Source organism: Mirounga leonina, unplaced genomic scaffold, assembly GCF_011800145.1.
Source record: "Mirounga leonina isolate KUSES-001 unplaced genomic scaffold, KU_Mleo_1.0 Mir_357, whole genome shotgun sequence".
Taxonomy (NCBI): Eukaryota; Metazoa; Chordata; class Mammalia; order Carnivora; family Phocidae; genus Mirounga; species Mirounga leonina.
Window position 1 is genome coordinate 14,344,141 of NW_023270702.1, and position 5,657 is coordinate 14,349,797.

At 38.1% G+C, this 5,657-nt stretch overlaps 1 pseudogene; it reads left to right on the forward strand.

Moving 5' to 3' along the window:
- Positions 1-1,957: 1,957 nt before the first annotated feature.
- Positions 1,958-2,122, forward strand: LOC118027143 (annotated as a pseudogene).
- The last annotated feature ends 3,535 nt before the right edge of the window (positions 2,123-5,657 follow it).

A 5,657-nucleotide genomic window follows, 5' to 3' on the forward strand; every position in this document is an offset into this window, starting at 1 on the left:
CTGTGCTGCTCCAGGCAAGCAAGCAACCTGGAAACAGACAGCATGAAAGCAGTGATCTGAAAAAGGCCTGGGATGCATGGGGGAGATTATTTGCTCTTCTGGGAGTGCTTCCCTGTGAGCAGCAAGCATGGAGACCCCTCTCTGGGGACAAAGGAGCTGCTGGAGCCATTTCTTTCCCCCACCCCTCAGCATAAAACAACTTTAGTAGGGCACCTGGGTGCCTCAGTTGGTTAAGCGACTGCCTTTGGCTCAGGTCATGATCCTGGAGTCCCTGGATTGAGTCCCGCATTGGGCTCCCTGCTCGGCGGGGAGTCTGCTTCTCCCTCTGACCCTCTTCCCTCTCGTGCTCTCTATCTCTCATTCTCTCTCTCTCAAATAAATAAATAAAATCTTAAAAAAAAAAGAAAAGATAAAACAACTTTAGTAAGTAGCACAGTGCCAACGTTGGCCACCTAAGCTGCTTACACCAAGTCCCAGCCCCCTGCACTTTGCTGGCACTGCTTTTCTCAGGAAAGTGTGCCTAAGGCCCAACACAGTGGGCCCCTTCCCCAGAAGACCAGCAGAAACCTCTGCACCAACCACATCTACCAACCAGAGAGTTCCTCAAGGCTTCAGGTCTATAGAAGTAGAGGAGACCAGAGCACACTTGGTTAAAACTTGCCAAACTCTGGCCAATGTTCAAACACTGCCCACAACGGCAAGGAGAGCCTCTATAGATGACTGGCCTGAAGGATAGAGCAGTGAAAACTGCGGGCAGAGCACAAGAAGCACACACCAGAGACACTCCCTGAAGTTCCAGGCCCTGGGCACTATATGACCTCTTCATAAAGCCATCACTCTCAGGAGCAGGAAACACACAACAGGCTTTTCTAACACAGAGAAGAAGACAGAGACTTAGACAAAGTGCCAAGATAGAGGAATTCATCACAAATGAAACAAGAAAAGGTCATGGCCAGAGATCTAATCAAAACAGATATAAGTAACATGCCTGATGGAGAATTTAAAGCAACAATCATAAGGATACTCACTGAGCTTGAGAAAATTGAAGATTTCAGGGAGACCCTTACAACAGAGATAAAAGAGTTAAAAAAGAATCAGTCAGAAATGAAAAATACAATATAAAACAGACTGGATGTAATGACCACAAGAATAGAAGAAGCATAGGAAAGAATAAGTGATATAGATGAAAGAATAGTGGAAAATAATGAAGCTGAACAAAAGAGAGAAAGAAGAATATGGATCATAAGAATAGACTTAGGGAATTTTGTGACTCCAGCAAATGTAATAACTTTGGATCATAGGAGTCCCAGAGAAGAAGAGAGAGAAAAGGGGGCAGAAAATTTATTTGAGGGAATAACAGCCAAAAACTTCCCTAATCTGGGGAAGGAAACAGACATCCAAATCTAGGAGACACAGAGAACTCCCTTCAAAATCAACAAAAGCAGACCAACATCATAACATATTGTAATTAAATTTGCAAAATATAGTGATAAAGAAAGAGTCCTAAAAACAGCAAGATAAAAGAAGCCCCTGACTTATAAGGGAAAGCCCATAAAGCTAGCAGAAGATCTCTCCACAGAAACCTGGCAAGCCAGAGGGGAGTGACATGATATATTCATTGTGATAAATAGGAAAAATCTGCAGCCAAAAATAATTCTGTCCAGCAAGGTTATCATTTGGAATAGAAGGAGACACAGAGTTTCCCAGACAAACAAAAACTAAAGGAGTTATGACCACAAAACAGCCCTGCAAGAAATATTAAAGAGGACTTTTTGAGTGGGAAAGAGAGACCAAAAGTGACAAAGACTAGAAAGGAATAGAGAAAATCTTCAGGAACACCAACTTTACAGGTGCTAAATTCATATATGTCAATAATTACTCTGAATGTAAATGAACTAAATGCTCTAATTAAAAGACATAGGGTGTTAGAATGGATTAAAAAAAAGGAAACAAAACAAGTTTTGCGCAGTGGCAGTATCGTAGCCAATGCAGTTTATCCAAGGCACGATTATTGCTAATTGAAAAAAGAAAAAATAAGACTCATGTATATGCTGCCTATAAGAAACTCATTTTAGACCTAAAGACACCTGCAGATTGAAACTGAGGGAATGAAGAACTATTTATCATGCTAATGGACATCAAAAGAAAGCTAGAGTAGCAATACTTGTATCAGACAAACTAGATTTTAAACAAAAGACTGTAACAAGAGATGAAGACGGGCAATATATCATAATAAAGGGTACTACCTAACAAGAAGATAAACAATTGTAAGTATTTATGCCCCCAACATGGGGGCAGCCAAATACATACAACAATTAATAACAAACGTAAAGGAACTCTTTGATAATAATATAATAATAGAAGGAAATTTTAAATTTTAATAATACAAAAATAGAAGGAAAATTTAACACATCACTGGACAAATCACCTAAGCAGAAAATCAACAAGGAAACAATGACTTTGAATGACACACTGGACCAGATGGACTGAACAGATATAGTCAGAACATTTCATCCTAAAGCAGCAAAATGCACATTCTTTTCAAGTACACATGAGACATTCTCCAGAATAGATCATACACTAGGTCACAAATCAGGCCTCAACAAGTACAAAAAGATTTAGATCATACCATTCATATTTTCTGACGACAACACTATGAAATTTGAAGTCAACCACAAGAAAATATTTGGAAAGACCACAAATACAGGAAGGTTAAACAACATGCTACTAAAGAAGGAATGGGTCAGCTAGGAAATCAAAGAAGAAATAAGAAAAAATACATGAGAACAAATGAAAATGAAAACACAATGGTTACAAAACCTTTGGGATACAGCAAAAGAGGTCATAATAGGGAAGTATATAGTAATACAGGTCTACCTCAAGAAGCAAGAAAAGCTCTTGGGGCGCCTGGGTGACTCAGTCGGTTAAGCAGCTGCCTTCGGCTCAGATCATGATCCCAGTGTCCTGGGATCAAGCCCCACATTGGGCTCCCTGTTCAGTGAGGATCCTGCTTCTCCCTCTCTCAACCTTTGCCTGCTGCTTCCCCTGCTTGTGCTCTCTCTCTTTCTCTCTGTCAAATAAATAAAATCTTAAAAAAAAAAAAAGGAAGCAAGAAAAGTCTCAAATACACAACTTAACCTTACATCTTAATGAGCTAGAAAAAGAACAACAGAGCCTAAAGCCAGCAGAAGGGAAATAATAAATATTAGAACAGAAATAAATGATACAGAAATTGAAAAAATAAAAACAGATCAATGAAACTAGGAGCTGGTTCTTTGAAAAAAAAAAAATAACAAAGTTGATAAACCCCTATCCAGACTTAACAAAATGAAAAGAGAATGACCAAAAAATAAAATCACAAACGAGAAAGGAGAAATAACAATGAACACCACAGAAATACAATTATAAGAGAATATTATGAAAAATTATATGCCAACAAATTGGACTAATGGGAAGAAATGAATAAATTCCTAGAAACATGGAAACGACCAAAACTGAAACAGGAAGAAATAGAAAACTTGAACAGACTGACAACCAACAAAGAAATTGAATCAGTAATAAAAGATTTCCCAACAAAAATAAGTTCAGGGCCAGATTGCTTCCCAGGGGAATTCTACCAAACATTTAAAGAAGAGTTAATATCTATTTTTCTCAAATCGCGCCAAAAAGTAGAAATGGAAGGAAAACATCCAAAATCATTCTATGAGGCTAGCATTACCTTGATTCCAAAGCCAGACAAACACTCCACTAAAAAAGAGAACTACAGGCCAATATCCATGATGAAAGATGCAAAACTACTCAGCAAAATACTAGCAAGTCAAATCCAATAGTACATTAAAAGAATCATTCACCAAGATCAAGTAGGATTTATTTCTGACCTGCAAGGGTGGTTCAATATTTACAAATCAATAAACATCATACACAACATTAATAAAAGAAAGGATAAAAATCATATGATCCTCTCAATAGATGCAGAAAAAGTATTTGACTAAGTACAGCATCTATTCATGATAAAAACCTTCAAAGTAGGAATAGAGGAAAATTACCTCAACATCATAAAGGCCATATATGAAAGACCACCAGCTAATATCATCCTCAATGGGGACAAACTGAGAGCTTTTCCTCTATGATCAGGAACAAGACAAGGATGTCCACTCTCACCACTGGTATTTAACAAAGTTTGGAAGTCCTAGCCTCAGCAATCAGAAAACAAAAAGAAATAAAAGGCATCCAACCTGGCAAGGGAGAAGTCAAACTTTCACTCTTCACAGATGACATGACACTCTATATAGGAAATCCGAAAGGAAACCACAAAAAATTTGCTAGAACTGGTACACAAATTCAGAGGAGTTTCAGGATACAAAATCAACGTAGAAACCTTTTACATTTCTATACACTAATAATTAAGGAGCAGAAAGATAAATGATGCAATCAATCCCATTTACAATTGCATCAAAAACAGTAAGATTCCTAAGAATAAACCTAATCAAAGAAGTAAAAGATCTGTACTCTGAAAACCACAGAAAACTTAAGAAAGAAATTGAAGAGGACACAAAGAAATGGAAAAGCTGGGGCGCCTGGGTGGCTCAGTTGGTTAAGCGACTGCCTTTGGCTCAGGTCATGATCCTGGTGTCCCTGGATCGAGTCCCACATCGGGCTCCTTGCTCGGCAGGGAGCCTGCTTCTCCCTCTGACCCTCCCCCCTCTCATGTGCTCTCTGTCTCTCTCATTCTCTCTGTCTCAAATAAAATAAATAAAATTTAAAAAAAATTAAAAAAAAAAAAAAAAGAAATGGAAAAGCTTTCCATGCTCACTGATTGGAAGAACAAATATTGTTAAAATGTCTTTCATATCCAAAGCAATCTACACATTTAATGCAATTCTTATCAAATACCACTACCACTTTTCACAGAGCTAGAACAAATAATTCTAAAATTTGTGTGGAACCAGAAAAGACCCTGAATAAACAAAGTAAGGTTGAAAAAGAAAACCAAGGCTGATGGCATCACAATTCCGGACTTCCAGCTCTATTACAAAGCTGTCATCATCAAGACAGTATGACACTGACACAAAAACAGACACATCGATCAATGGAACAGAATAGAGAGCCCAGAAATGGACCCTCAACTCTATGGTCAATTTATCTTCGACAAAGCAGGAAAGAATGTCCAATGGAAAAAAGGCAGTCTCTTCAACAAATGGTGTTGGGAAAATTGGATAGCCACATGCAGAATAATGAAACTGGACTACTTTCTTACACCATACACGAAAATAAATTCAAAATGGATGAAAGACCTAAATGTGAGAAGAAACCATCAAAATCCTAGAGGGGAACACAGGTAATAACCTCTTAGATATTGGCTATAGCAAATTTTTACTAGATATGTCTCCTGAGGCAAGGGAAAAAAGTAAAAATAAGCTACTGGGACTTCATAAAAAAAAAAAAAAAATCCCTGCGTGGTGAAGGAAACAACAAAGCTAAAAGACAACCTTCAGAATGGGAGAAGATATTTGCAAATTACATATCTGATAAAAGGTTAGTATCCAAAATCTATAAATAATTTATCAAACTAGGGGCGCCTGGGTTGCTCAGTCATTAGGCATCTGACTTTGGCTCAGGTCATGATCCCAGGGTCCTGGGATCGAGGCCCACATCGA